Source organism: Cyprinus carpio, chromosome B6 (assembly GCF_018340385.1).
Source record: "Cyprinus carpio isolate SPL01 chromosome B6, ASM1834038v1, whole genome shotgun sequence".
In the NCBI taxonomy this organism is placed as follows: Eukaryota; Metazoa; Chordata; class Actinopteri; order Cypriniformes; family Cyprinidae; genus Cyprinus; species Cyprinus carpio.
Window position 1 is genome coordinate 7,326,672 of NC_056602.1, and position 14,749 is coordinate 7,341,420.

At 39.6% G+C, this 14,749-nt stretch overlaps 1 pseudogene; it reads right to left on the reverse strand.

The window, feature by feature from the left end:
• On the reverse strand, positions 1-13,679 carry LOC122137587 (annotated as a pseudogene).
• Positions 13,680-14,749: the final 1,070 nt, after the last annotated feature.

A 14,749-nucleotide genomic window follows, 5' to 3' on the forward strand; every position in this document is an offset into this window, starting at 1 on the left:
CTAGGGCCGCTCTGATCGAGTAGGGCTCGTAGGCTGCTGGAATGAGTCTGAACAATGGAGGGTCTCTGCGTAACACGTTTGGCAGTCTCTGTTGGTCAGAGATGGCAAGGGGGAAAGAGTGGCTGAGTAGACCGAAAGTGGGCCGTATAGGTCCTCAGCAGCTGGACGGCTGTTTAGTCTCCACAAAATCCGTTTACGGAAATCGCGCGCAGTGGTCCGACACGTGAGGTGGCCGAGTGGGGTTGGTGGGCTGTGTGGCGATTTTAAAAATGGCTGCCATTGCTTAAAAGTACTCACCGCCCAGGTTGGCCGCTGAGTCAACATCTCCACACCACGTTGCAGCCGATGCTGCCTGAAATCAGGAAGAATTATTACCATAGTTGAAGTATTAAGACACAAAAATATAATACATCAAGCTCTTTCCGGCTCATAGTTTTCTAAACATGTTAGAACTGGACAGTCTCTTTTATACTGACCCAGGAGCCATCAGAAGTCCTTATTGAAGAGGCCCGCAAGTATCACACATTTCAGCTTAAAAAGGTTTAAAGTCACAATGAAACAGAAGTAGCCTTTTTTAGCTTCCATGTTGTGATGGACAATCAAAGTTAAACTGAATATTATAATAGTAAAAAATTTGACCCCATCGGTTTTGTTGATTGAATGGAGACACAAAATTGTAAGAAAAGGGTTGGGTTTAAGCAGATTAAGTACTCTCACCCAATGGAGACAGAGGAGTCTGTCATTGGCAAACTGCCATCATGTTATTATGACATTTTAATTTAAAAGTTAGCAGGTAAAAACTAATTTTTAAAAATGATTGATGACATGCATGGATGTGACAGTTCGCGAGTCAACATGCATTTACAAAAAAGATGGAAGTGAATTTTAATTTCATTGGCAGACTTTAAGGGCTTACCAGATATCAGCTTTCCCTGCCATACCCCTCTCCGCTGATGACCTCTGGGCTCATCCAGTAAGGTGTACCTGTCACTGACTTAATGCCCGTTCCGGACAGGCAGATGGTCTGGCAGGCCGCCCGACAGACTCGCTCCAAAGTCACCCAGCTTCACATTTCCTGCGTAGGAGTCCCCGAAGGATAGTGGCACCTATATGAATGAAAGAATAGGAAAAAGTGTTTTCATCATGGAAGGAAGGAATATTTGAGATTGCAAACTAAACAAGATGTCAAAAAGTAACTGTTCTCTGTTAAAAGTAGAAAACATAACAACAATAGTACTGACTTGGTTTCATTCACGGATAGAAAAATGACAAACAGTGAACTGACTTCTGCAAATGTTCATTTTAAAAAGAGTGAATATTTTGCTAAGGTACATTTCAGAAGCATTAGAAGATTAAGACATTTGAAAGACAGTTACAAAAGAGATTTAAGTGCTACATGTATTTGCTTCTATAGGTGTATACATAAATATATATATATATTAAAAAAAACATTCAGTTCATCATAACTGACAACATCACATGCAGTTGGCTCACCTTTGATATCTCTATGGGACGATCATGTTACTATGCAGGTAGCACACGCCTTCTAGTATTCTGGCCCCGGGTATATTACGTGTGACGTTCTCCGGTCAGAGCACCATAAGACTTCAGCTGGTCTTTAATGGAGCCCTATAGAAAATAAATTCCAAATTTATCAAAAAGAAAGACACAGTATTTACACAGCCCTGACTGGAAGTAGTTTCACACACACCACGAAACAAAAAATTGTCTGCAGGAATAGTTATTCAGTAAATGAACAGTAGGGATTCCATACTGTATTAATGTCCTAACTGAACGGTACATGATTCTTTTAATAATGTTGATTTGAAACAGACTAGCAACTGTTATTCTTAGAACTCCAGAACCTCATCTTCCCACTGGTCGCTCTGTTTCGAATAACCTTCTCAGTTTGGGTCGCAACGAGCCGCTACAACAAGGGATTAATCAATGCATGCCTGATGAACTTTTATCATAGTTTAATAGTTAGTAATGGAAACAAAGTGGTTTATACAATTCACCCAATTCTTTTTCTTCAGTAGAATTATTTGTGATTAGAATTTTTTGTTGATGGGAGTTCCTCTTTTGCTGTGTTATAAGCCTGGCTTCGTATGCTTTCATTTTCGAATTCGCAATCTTGTTGTTCACGTTTTACCAAGAAAAGATATTGTCTGTTTTGCTTAATACATCTAGAGAGTCCTTTCACTTTATTAAAGCCTCAATTAAAAGATGGATTTATTGGTTATTTCTTATACTTCATACTGCCATTCTGATACTGTTAGATTTGAGTGCAGTCCTTCGACACTATTGACCATGAATCCTCTTGAATCGACTACAATGTGCAGGTAGGTTCAAGGCGAACTCCTTAACAGTGGTTCACCTCATTATTTACAAGGGTATGACAGTTTCAGTAAAATATTGCTATCGTTCACCTCCCTTCTGCACCCATCCCTTAGGTGTTCCTCAAGGTTCTATTCTTGGCCCTTTATTGGTTCCTCAGCAAGAAATATATCCTGTACCATATCCTGAAATATAATATTAACTATCATTGCTATACCGATGACGCTCCCAGCTTTATACTTCGCAAGATCAAACTGGAAAATGACTCTTTTTTTTTTACAATTTATTTTCTCATGTTTTTTACGAAGTTGAGAATTTGATGGTAATAATTTTTTTGCAACTAAACACTAAACAAAAAACTCGAGGTGCTTCTGCTAGGCCCCACTGCACTCAATATTACTCTTACTACTAAGTAAGATTAGGGTTTCCCTTGTGATAACTTACAACACCATGTAAAAAATTCTACGGGTCCCATTTTCGATCCATTACGGACAATTTGACAAGCATAAAGAGTAGCTTCTTCCACCTCAGATAATGTTGCAAAGTAAAACCATTTTCTCTCTCGAAAAGATCTTGAAATTGTCATCCATGCAGCGAATCTCTCTACCAGGCTGGACTATTGTAACTCTCTGTATGTCGGCCTTTCCTCAAAGCACCTTTTCTATCCTCCGGCTTCAGAATTGTTCAACTGCGGCAGCCAGATGTTGACAGGAATAAAAAGAGAGGAAGCATAATACTCCTGTTCTTGTTTTCCATGCACTGGCTCCCTATCAAATTCAGAGATGATTTTCAGGTCCTTCTTTTTTGCATACAAGGCATTGCCAAAGTCGCCCCGGATTATACCTATGATCTTAATCCGCCATATAACAACCTCTAGGTTCATTAAGATTTTTGCAAACCAGCTTCTTTTATCTGGTCCCTCCATTCCCTCGCTGAAATCTTAAAGGTGACACAGCTTTCAGCTGTTGCTGCCCCCTAACTCTGGAACAGTTTTACCCTTTCTATCAGGGCCTCACCATCACTCTGTGTTTTTTAAATCACACGTAAAGAATCATTTTTTACAAAAAAACCCTTGCATTGGGAGAGTGATGCTGTGTACAGTACTTTTGATGTTTGTGTTGTTTTTAAAAATGTATATATAAATATTCTTATTTTATTTCTTTTCCCCTTTTAATTTTTGATCTCTTTTGCTTTTTAAGTGCTTTAAAAGCACTCTGGATCAACGCTGGTTGTGTTATGTTGTGCTCTATAAATAAAAACTGACTTGACTTGACTTAATTAAAAAGCACAACAACAATAAAAAGCTAAGTTACAATGGCAACTAGCTTACAATAAAACATTTATTAACAAAAAACGAATAAATGAGAGCATGGCATACACTCACCATGATGTATTATATTACAGACTAATAAGTTACAGGAAATTTTAGCAAACACTGAGGAAATCAAAGAATTAAAAGAACCTCCATAGCGAACGTGAGATACCAGCACAGATAACAGGATTTTTGCAAATCCAAACAAAAAGTTAACGCTACATTTGGAATGTCGGGGACCAGTGCTCGCATTATGTTTTTTCCACATGAATACCACATGTTTCACCATTTCTGGTTTAAGAAGCAGTCTTTTTGACTTTAGCTTAAAACCATCCATCCTTCCTCAAATATTTCGCGTCTTTTTGCTGCGTACGACCTTCACATCCTGCGGACGCTGCAAGTATAAACCAGGCTCTACACTCCAAGCGCTGCGCAGTTCAACGAGTAGCGCGCGTTTGCTTTCAGTTTCGTTTGCCATTTGATGTTTCTCATAATGCCAACAGAAATGCAGCGCTTATGAGTTGAACAAATTTAGTCGCACAGGCAGAAAAATGGTCGCATTCTGGAGACCTGAAATTATATTTTTAATATTAAAAATGAGTCAGGACACGAGGCTTTATTTAGTGCCTGCAAAAAGTTTTCAGAAAACCACAGTAAGCATACAAGTAACATGTGTGTTTCAAGTGAATTAACACATACTTACCCCGAGCCATGTACTCCATAAAATGGAAAGAGTTTCTTCTTTCATGTGTGTCCCGCAAGCAGCCATACGTACTGACTAATGCGCTCATGGATAGCATTTTTCAAGCAGCTGAAAATTTCACACTCCGAAGCGCGTTGCACCTCCTGAATCACACCTACAACACCATAATAAATTCAAGGTTCAACTAGACACCATACTAGCTGTAGCAAAGCCTTTAAAGAACCCATGTTTCACGCTTGCTGGTTTCTGGGCTATCCCGGTCAAACTGCAACCTGTTTAAACAGCCAGTTCTCTGCCAGTGTCAGCATCGTAGCATAAAACACACCTCGCGCCGAATGCTCCTTGCCCCAAAAGCTTCCCTAGACGACAGTTTTGTGGGAGCCCGAGGGGCTTTAAAGCAAAGGACAGAGGGCAATTACACACAAACAACACACGTACAGAGTTTCCCCTCAGCTTAATTTGACCAATTTAATGAAATGAATTTGTAGTCCAACGATGTTTTTAACTGGATTTACAATTTATTACAGACCCTTAAAATCCATTTATAGATAATGTACTCACGAAGAGCAATTTCAAGAAGGTTAATAAATTTTGTAGTTTAGGACATGATTAGATGAAGAAAACAAGCCTAATATATTACTGGTTGCCCAAGTACAATATTTTTGGGTCCCGAAGTTGCTTTAAATGTTGTTGGAAGGCTTGTAGCCTCATCTAGCAACCTGGTTAGATATTTGATCAAAAATACTGTAAAAACTGTATAATACTATTTCAATTTAAAATAAACTTTCTTTCCTCTCTTAAATATATGTAAAAAAATTTAAATTATCCTATGATGGCAAAGCTGAAATTTTCAGCAAGCCCATTACTCCAGTCTTCGGTCTCACATAATTCTTTCAGAAACCGGGTCTACTATGCTTTCCTTATTAACCAGTTAAAAACAATTAGGCGGTTTAATTTTTTAACGATTAGAAAGCTTAAAACAGCATTCTGAAATACAAACCCTAACCCTAGATTTTCTATTGTGACATTATACTGAATATACTGTTTACTTTGTTCAATTTAATGTATCCTTACTGAATATGTTTATTTTAAAAGGGAGTGTAAAAAAAAAAAAAAAACAAAAAAAAAAAAAAATAAAAAATAAAAAACCTTAAAATATTCGGGTTATTGGAAAGGCACATAATTTGTAGCTGATCAAATTAGTACAATGCACACCTCAAACTCATAACAATTAGTAGTGTCACAATCTCGAACAAATCAGAACATAATAAGCTTCATCTGCCATGTCAACACCAAGTAAACATTAGATCAACCAACACATGTGGAACAATGTAGTACAAAGTAAACTAGGTACAAACAGGAAGATGTTCATTCCTCCAAACCCTAAATGCACTCACAGCGGCTAGGAGGGCTGATGTCCAATGACTGAGAGAGTGGGTTAGAGCTGGGCTCTATGTCGCTGCCGCTGGCGTCTGACGCCCTGGTTCCTCTAGCTCGGAGTGAAGTATGCTGCTTCCACTGCTAGTACTGGGGCTCTGCTGCTCTGTTGGACTAGAAACTCACTGGAGAAACGAAAACCATGAGCCTGAGTCACGCCGCGCCCTAGGAAAGGTCTTTCGCCCTGGAGTGGACAAAGATGATGCCAATTTAGGACAGCGCATGTTAGCTTGGTTTGCATTTTGGGAAAACATAACCAATACTTTTTTGGAAAACTTCTGTTAACTCTGTTTGGCCAAGGTCCAACATACCTCACCATCGCTGTAGTCGTGGCATGACCAACGCGATGGGAAATCGCCTAGGCTAGGTTCCTCCCTTCCCTGTTTTTTTTCCAAACACTGGTCTATCGTACTCTGTGAAACAGCAGCAGAAACCATCAAGATGAAATGCAATGCTAACGTTAAGTTATTCATGTGACATCAAGCCAGCGAAAGATCAGCAACAGCTTACCAGGGAACTCTTGATGGTTACTCAGGGTAGCTCAGGGCTCGAGGCATACGGGATTTAAAGGATAGGTTATCACTGGAGAGATTCCATCAGGAAAAAAAATAAAAATCACTTAGTATTTTAATTTATCTATATGCAGGAACTGTTACATTACCGTTCATAAAATCTCCTCATGCTCACCAAGGCAGCAATTTATTTTTTATCAAAAAAGCAACAACTGTATTATTACTATTTTAAAATAATTCTTTTTCTATTTATTATATATGTTTTCAAATGTTAATTTATTACTGTGACGCAAAGCTGGAATTTTCAGCAGCCATTACTTCAGCCTTCAGTGCCACATGATCCTCAGAAAAATCATTCTAATAGCTGATTTGCAGCTCAGGATCATTTCTCCTTATTATTAATGTTAAAAAAAACAGTTGTGCTGCTTAATAAAGAGATTGCACCGATCGACCAGGCAGGGACCGAACAGCCCGATTTGTCCGCATGAATTGCCTGGACAAGTGAGTCTGCCGCGGTCGCGCTGCCGATTTGAGCTGGTCCATTTTGACATCACACCTAGTCCTTACCACTCTGCATGTAAACATGTCACTTCTCCACTGCGGTCAAGAAGACCCAAAGTTCCCAATTTGTAATGCGTGTAGGGCCCACAAGTAAACTGTGGTGGACCACAGGGCTCCATTACGCTGGTCCAAGTAGATTTTTTAAAGGCACAAGTTATGCGAGGATTTTACTTGCTCTCACCAGACAAGAACCTGATTAAACCTCATAACAAAAATACACTAGTGAAGCACTGAAACTGGCAACCAAAATGTAAACGCGAGAATGATTCTGAATTTATGCATTCAGAGTAAACGTGACTGATAATGTAAAAGCCAGATGAGTGCTTGAGTATCCTGTCTGAATGAGAGTTGAGAGAGAGAGATTTGTGCCGAAAGTAAATCAAAACAAATGAGCGCAAACCACATATATGTAGAAGCATAAGATTGTTCCCTGAATATCAACCACAACTGCAATGTAAACACTGATTTTATACAATAGTAGCTCAATAAACAAGAAGTTAAAATTAAGTGACTTCACATTTAGGCCAATAGGGGCTGTTTTTTTTGCTCAATTTCGCTGAGAGAAATCATTTCTAATCAAAGCCACAGAAAGAACTGGGGCCGCTGCATAAAGGTTTAAGACTAGTCTTATAATGATTAGTCTTCTCATTTTTTTTTTTTAAGACTTGTCATTTTTTTCAATTCCGTAACCTAAAAGCATATATTAATCTAAGCTGATCCAAAAATACAAAATGATTGCCCGTTGGCTAACGCTAGTTTGCTCAAACTCATACTTTAAACTAGAGCGTCTAGGTTTTGACAAAACTGGCCCCCCTGGCTCTAGCAAAAACACAGCAGTGTTTTGTTACTGAATGAATCACATGTTTTTTGAATGATCGAGTGGAGTCAATGATGTCGTTAACCCATTCATAAAAGAAAAGTCATTTGCCATTGATTCTGATGATGATCCACTTTGAACAAATTGTTGAATGAATGACTAAACTAACGACTCACTCATATAAAACAGTCATTTGCTGCTCCTCCTGGTGGTTGGTTTCATATTTAAAATATCATTGCATTTTTTTCAAATTTCTTCTTTGTGGTATATTCAAGCAAATATTTAAAACATTAATCTTATAAAATTAATTTATGCATTTGACAATTCTGCGGTTGTAAATGCATTTATGGCACCCTCAGCTTCATCAAGAACATCCTGTGTACATACAATCTAAATGGCCACTTCAGATCAGGGGCTTTCCGTTTCCTGCAGTAGAAAGATGAGTTTGTTGGATACTGATTCACTTGAAATGACAACACACTCTACAGTTTCTCATATTCTAAAGTGAATAAATTGAAACAATGTAAGAATTTTGATGTAAAAAAATAACACATTTTATAAGGTTTAGGGGAAAAAAGGACCTTTTACAAACAGTGGGAAATATCATCTGTTTTGTTATATACAGCAACTCATTTTCAGTACATTTTTTCTAACTCTTTCCAGTCACAGAGCACTTTATTTTGAGAGCTGTTTATGTGAGAGACATCTGTAACTTAGTCCAGATTGGGGGGGACTGTAATGTTCAATAATTTATTTTATTAAGCCAATATTTTTTTTTACACACACACAACATAAATATATATGCTGTCAATTACGTTCTTAGGAAAGAAAATCAGTGTCCGCAGGTCAGTCTTACAAAAAAAAACATTATCAGCCAAGAAAATTGCAATCAGTGCATCTCTACTTAAAGGGGTCCTATTATGCTCTTTTACAAAGTCTTGATTTTGTTTTGGGGTGTACTAGAACAGGCTCTCATCCTAGGTTGTTCGAAAAACACATAATTTTTCACAAATTTTACATTATTACAACACCTCTCTCCCAGTCTGACATGAACAGCTCAAATAGTTCTTGTATCAAATAATTTGGCCCGCCTTCTGAAATACAAAATGTGCTGTGATTGGTTAGCTGGGCCAGTGTGTTGTGATTAGCAGCACTCGGCACCTGGTCGGGAAATGTCATGCCCCTTACCATAGCTGCCTGCTTCAGTATAAATATTGCATCAAAATCAAATAAATTTGAGCGCGGTTTAAACCCAGATGATTGTAAACACTCTAAGTTCGCCTGCCTTGGGAACACTAGCGCGTCTCAAACTCATACTAAAATTCATCGACTGGCCGCTTTGAGGCTGGCTGCCCAGCAAAAGGGAGTCAATCCCATAGACTCCCCATGGTTAAAATGGCCCAACTTTACAGCAGGAAAAAAACATGTTTTCAGCCTGGTTCAAAAAACTGATTTTGGTCCCCCCCACCCCCCCCCCCCCCCCCCCACCCCCATATATAGCTAATTTTGCCCTTCGTGGCAACTGTGGTGAGGGGGTGATTTTTTTTTTTATAACTCATCCGTTTAAATTATATTAAGCCTTAAAAGTTCTGCATAATTAAGGGGCGCGGCAACTTGAGTGACAGGTGGATTGCCGCTGCTGACACTGCTGTCAAGATAGGTGGGCGTGGCTTCAGCAACCAGCTCCCGCCCTTTTGCCCATTTTCATTATACCAGGAGAGTCGCGCGGTGATGCTTTGCCCATCCACACTGCACACTTTGAGCTTCAGAAATGCTCTTCAGGAGTCTATGGGTGACGTCATGGACACTACGTCCATGTTTTTATACAGTCTTTATGGCAGGATAGGGCAACTCCGGTCCTGGAGGGCCACTGTCCCTGCAGGAGTTTAGCTCCAACCCTAATTTAAACACACACCTGAAACAAGCAATCAGTTTGTTTTTGGGATATACTAGATAGATACAGGCAGGTGAGTTTTTATGAGGGCTGAAGCTAAAACTTGCAGGATAGTGGCCCTCCAGGGGACCGGAGTTGCCTATCCCTGGTCTATGTCTAACTCAGTTGTTTTCAACCTGTGGGCCGCGGGCCTCCTGGGGGGGGTCGTATAGTATTGCAGGTGGGCCGCCAAATACTATTAAAATAAAAAATATTATTGTTAATATATGTAAAAATGTCTAAGTCATTACATAATATCATTGATATATATAATTAAATAAGCCCCGAGTTATTTTTCTGTTCCTTGCCAGTTCATTCTAGTGCTGTGGCGATAGAAATCGTTCATAAAATCACGATTTTTGAGGCGTTGCGTGATTTCTAATCCTCGCTTTATAGCACGATTTTCCGGGGGCCCTGACCTCCCGCAGCTATGCCATCCGATCTAATTCAGAATGCACGCGCCTAGCGCGAGAACAGACAGACTGGGAATATGCCTACGTACTCCAGGGTTCACACACTGTCTGTGATGAGCCTTTTTTCGCGCCCATGTTATTACGGATCAGAGCGTTCACACCTTCACGCCGCGGTAAAAGGCTAGAAAATAAAACGTGCGAAAATAATTAATATGAGCATAGAGAGAGTTGTGAGTGCACAGGACGAACAAGTTTTTGAGGGAAGACACGTTTTAAGTGCGCGCACTCTCTCCAGGTGAGAGCAGCGTGTATCTGAGCAGCGTGCGTCGGGTTTTGTGACAGAGCAAAAAGAAATCTGCGTGCGACGCGGATGATTCGCGCTCGTGCATTAATTTAATGTGCTTTTTGCGCTACATTAATGCGCTCTTGCTGCTGCTTCTGCAACCAACGCATACACATAGGGCCTACTGTGTACGCCACTGCAAACGGAGTAGGCCTACCGTGTGAACCTGTAATGAATGTATAACAAATCTGTTTCAACACCTGAGGCATCAGCTACAATTAATGAGCTCTATGAAACAATGTATGGCAAAAAAAAGACACAGGATTTATTTATATTTTTTTGCCACAAGTCTAGAAATTTTGTTACACCTTTACTTATAGTGATTATTTTGACTTATGTCTGTTCTAGAGACGTTACAACTTTTGATAAAGCTCTAATTGTTTTTTTGGGGGGGAAATATGTCAAATTCATCCTGAATGCATTTATGACTGTAAAGCATATCTGTGTGTGTCAAAATTGTGATTAAAATCGAAATCGAAACGCCAAATTGACTTCAAAGAAATCGCGATAGGGTTTTTTTGTCCACATCGCACAGCCCTAGTTCATTCAGTAAATACAGTTAACATTCTAGCTTCTGAATACTAAGTTATTAATAGCGGGGTCAGTAAATTTTTTTTGCAGTGGGCCGCGCAAACATATGTGTTTGGTTGTGTGGGCCGTGAGTTGAAAAAGGTTGGGAACCACTGGTCTAACTAATAGCACATGCGGTCAGTGATTTCAACCACTAGAGGCCGCTCTCGCACTGTATAATGAAAACAGACCCTTCTCAGCCGCTCCAGCAATGGACACAACCCAGAAAACTATTGGCATGGATTTTTGCCCAATAACTGATTGGTCCAGCAATCAACTATTGGTGCCAATTAATCGACAAAACCGACACATTGGTCAACCTCTATTTGTGACATCACAAATCCCAGAAAATATGTGTTGTAGTCCAAACGAGCTGTTCGTTGTAGTTTTTGAAAAGTAATTTCTGTTAAATAAAATAACTTCTTTTGAAATGGATTTTGAGCTTTGTAACTCTGCAGATCTTTTTTGTGCTCAAACAGCAACATTACAGACTAACTAAAGTTGAAAAAGCACAATAGGACCCCTTTAATACTTTCCTGCCCAGCATATTCTGGCTTTAGTGCTAAATCTAGATATACAGTGCCCTAACAAGTAGGGGTGTGCAGGTACGAGTATCCCCCTTGGAGTGGGACTTTGGAAGTGAGCAGGGCAGGTGCATGCCATTGTGTAGTCATTTGGAATGCTCTGGGCAAAGGGAGCGACGTAATTTCCATCATTATCTTTAGCTGGCATGTTCCCGTGACAACGCAGCACTGCCCATGAAAAAAAGATCATACATTTTATATTTTAAAAAGATCTTTTTATATATATGTTTTTATATATTATATAGCATATTATAAAGACTTTTTAAAATATAAAATGTATGTTTATTTGCAACAGTTAAGCCTGTGTTATATTTTCCGCTGTGCCGCTGTGTCCGCATAGTGTCCGCTCTGTGCGGACGACTGCATGCCTCCCAATTTTTGTGACCGCACATAAGTAGGCTCAAAAGCACCGATTGCACATGTTGCAGGCTGTGTGAAGAAGCCTGTTACTACTCAAACCTGTACAATCCATTGATAAAACAATATAAATTCTGGGCAATTGTTTGTTCACATGTTTGTTGCAGACTGCGGACCATCAGTGTACGCTTTCGGTAGTATAAATGCAAGCAGGTCCGCGTAACGCGTCTGGAATGCTCATGCGGAAAGTATAACAAAGGCGTTATGCTAACAACAATAAAAAGACATTTATGACAGTAAAACAGCGACATCTGCTGACGGACACCATTCTGCGTTGTCGGAGGAACATGCGTAGCTGAAGATAATGAGGAAATTACGTCGCTCCCTTTGCCCAGTGCATTCCAAATGACTATATAATGAAACACACGTGCCCTGCTCTCTTCAAAGTCCCCACTCCAAGGGGATAGGGATGACACTTCCATTTGGTGTTTGCCCCGGTGAACCATTCGGTACCGATACTTGTACGGCACACCCCTATTCCTGACATACTAAAGGAATGTTGTAGATACAAGTTCAGATTGCATTTTTCAGTAATGCATTTGTAAAGGGCAAGGCACCATCTTCAGTAATAGTTTGATTGTGGCTACATGTATGTGTGGGTTAGTTGTTCACCTATCAAGTGGACTGTCAGTGAAGCGACAGCTCCCTGAAGCTGAAGGTCTCTGGACTGCTCATAGACAGAGGGTCCAGACATCTATAGAGAGAAAAACAGGGAAAAGATAAATGAGCCATCAGGACTCAGGCTGATTATGCTACTGCTTAGTAAGACCACATTTCAAGCTCAACACAGATGTGTGGAGACTTTGTACCTGGTCCATGCTCTCTGGTATTGAACTCGCCCTCACTGTTGATGCTTGTGCTTGAAAGAGCCTTTTTCTGGCCACTGCTGACAGAGCATCAGGAATAATAGCTGGAGGAGGCGAGCTACGTATCGGTTGACTGAGAACCTGGAAAAGCAGCAAGGAGCACAAACACCTTACGCACTTTCATAAGCTTGAACAGAATGGAGTCAGGTAGATCAAGGTGAGGGTTCAAAATGTTATCAAGTGATTTGTCAGATCAACCCAAGTGGAAAGTCATTTCAGAAGAAGCAGTACGAGTCGCTATATTTTGATAAAAGATAATGAAGAGATTTTTTCTTTCAAAGAAAAATCTTCAATTAATTGAGCAACAATCAGGCCAACGAGTGTGCATTTAAAAGAAAATAAGGTTAATATCGCATTTTATGTTGACTTCTCTGTCAAGGATGCAATTCAAAACCACTGAGTGCAACCCACCTATGAGTGCCAGCATGTTTCTTTTATCTGCAACACTGAAGTCTGTGTTGTCCACAGTTCTCGTGAGCTGGCAACAACGGTCCTGTACTGGAGACAGTTGTTCTGAAAGCCACAAGAACATGTTGATACATTAGCTTTTTTAGATTAGATTACAGGTCTCAAGACTAGCACGTTTTTCTCTGAACGTAGTTTATAATGACCTGACACTGACCTGAGTACAGGAAGGGAGCACAAGCCGGATTTTTAGGCTCTTCCTTGATGCACTGATCGATTCCAACCGCTCCACAGCTTTATCCAGATCGTCCTGAGTTAACTCAACGGAATCACAAGCTACAGGACCAGAGAAAAGGACAGCAATCTTTCCGTTAAGAAACACATTAAAACATATAAACATATCAGAAAATAAGCTAAAGCTGTAGTAGCAATCTCTTTTACCTCTTATTGGTGTAATGTCAAGGTCCATGGTCTGGCCAAATGCTACTTTAGCTTTGGCGCTCAGAGTCGTTCCAGACTGACAGGTCGAGCGGAACTGCAGAATCACTAAAATAACACATACTATATTATAAAAACCCCCATCATCTGCTTACTTTGACAAAATCCAAGCAAAAACGGTTCCTCCAAATGCCTTCTCTAATTTTAATAATTACATAATTAGGTTTGTATTAAAGCTTTCTACGATTATTGCGTAGTTACTACATAAAAAAGTATTAACTGTTTTTTTGCACCTGGACTGGCTTGTGTTTAAGTTGTTTTTTAATAACAAAAAACCCCAGCAAGGTTCGATTTTTGGCAACTGTTTAAAGGCCCTTTGATACCAGCAGTGCACATTAATAAGCCTCCAAGCTAAGAAAGTGCCTCTGCACCTCACTCCCAAATTTTTAATAACCACAGCAACAGGACGGAGAGGGTCAAATGAACTCATGATAAACACTGAATAAAGAAATTACGTCACTGTTTGAAAAAGTAACTCATTTTTCAATGTTTGTAAAATGAAAAGTAAGTTGCATTACTTTACTAGTTACTTTGAGAAAGTACTCTGATCTGCTTAACTCAAATGACCGGTAATTGCTGATCATATTCAAATTTACAAAAATAAATAAAAAATCATTCATTCATATTCCAGCATGGCATTATCTACTCTAGGCAGTGTTTGGTTCTTAGTATTTGCATAAACACACACCAACATTACATAAGGACACACACTCAGATGCACACAAACACATGACCTACCAAAACTACAACACTAATTCACTAAACCACTTTAACTGATAAGAAGTCCCTTAGTTAATTTGGCTTAGACCAAAACATTTATGTAAAGTGAATAAAAGGGGGATAAAAATGCAGGGTTTGCGGCTAGCTAACCACAAGATCCATTACACAGCATCGTACATGGCTCTGTCGGACAGGTTTAATTAAGAGAAACCTCTAGAGGGTAATACTCTAAAAATAGGATAGTGATGTAGAGCAAAACAGGAATTGTGGTCTTACCTCTTCTCTCCTCTGTACTCAAACTTCATCACCCTGTACATCATT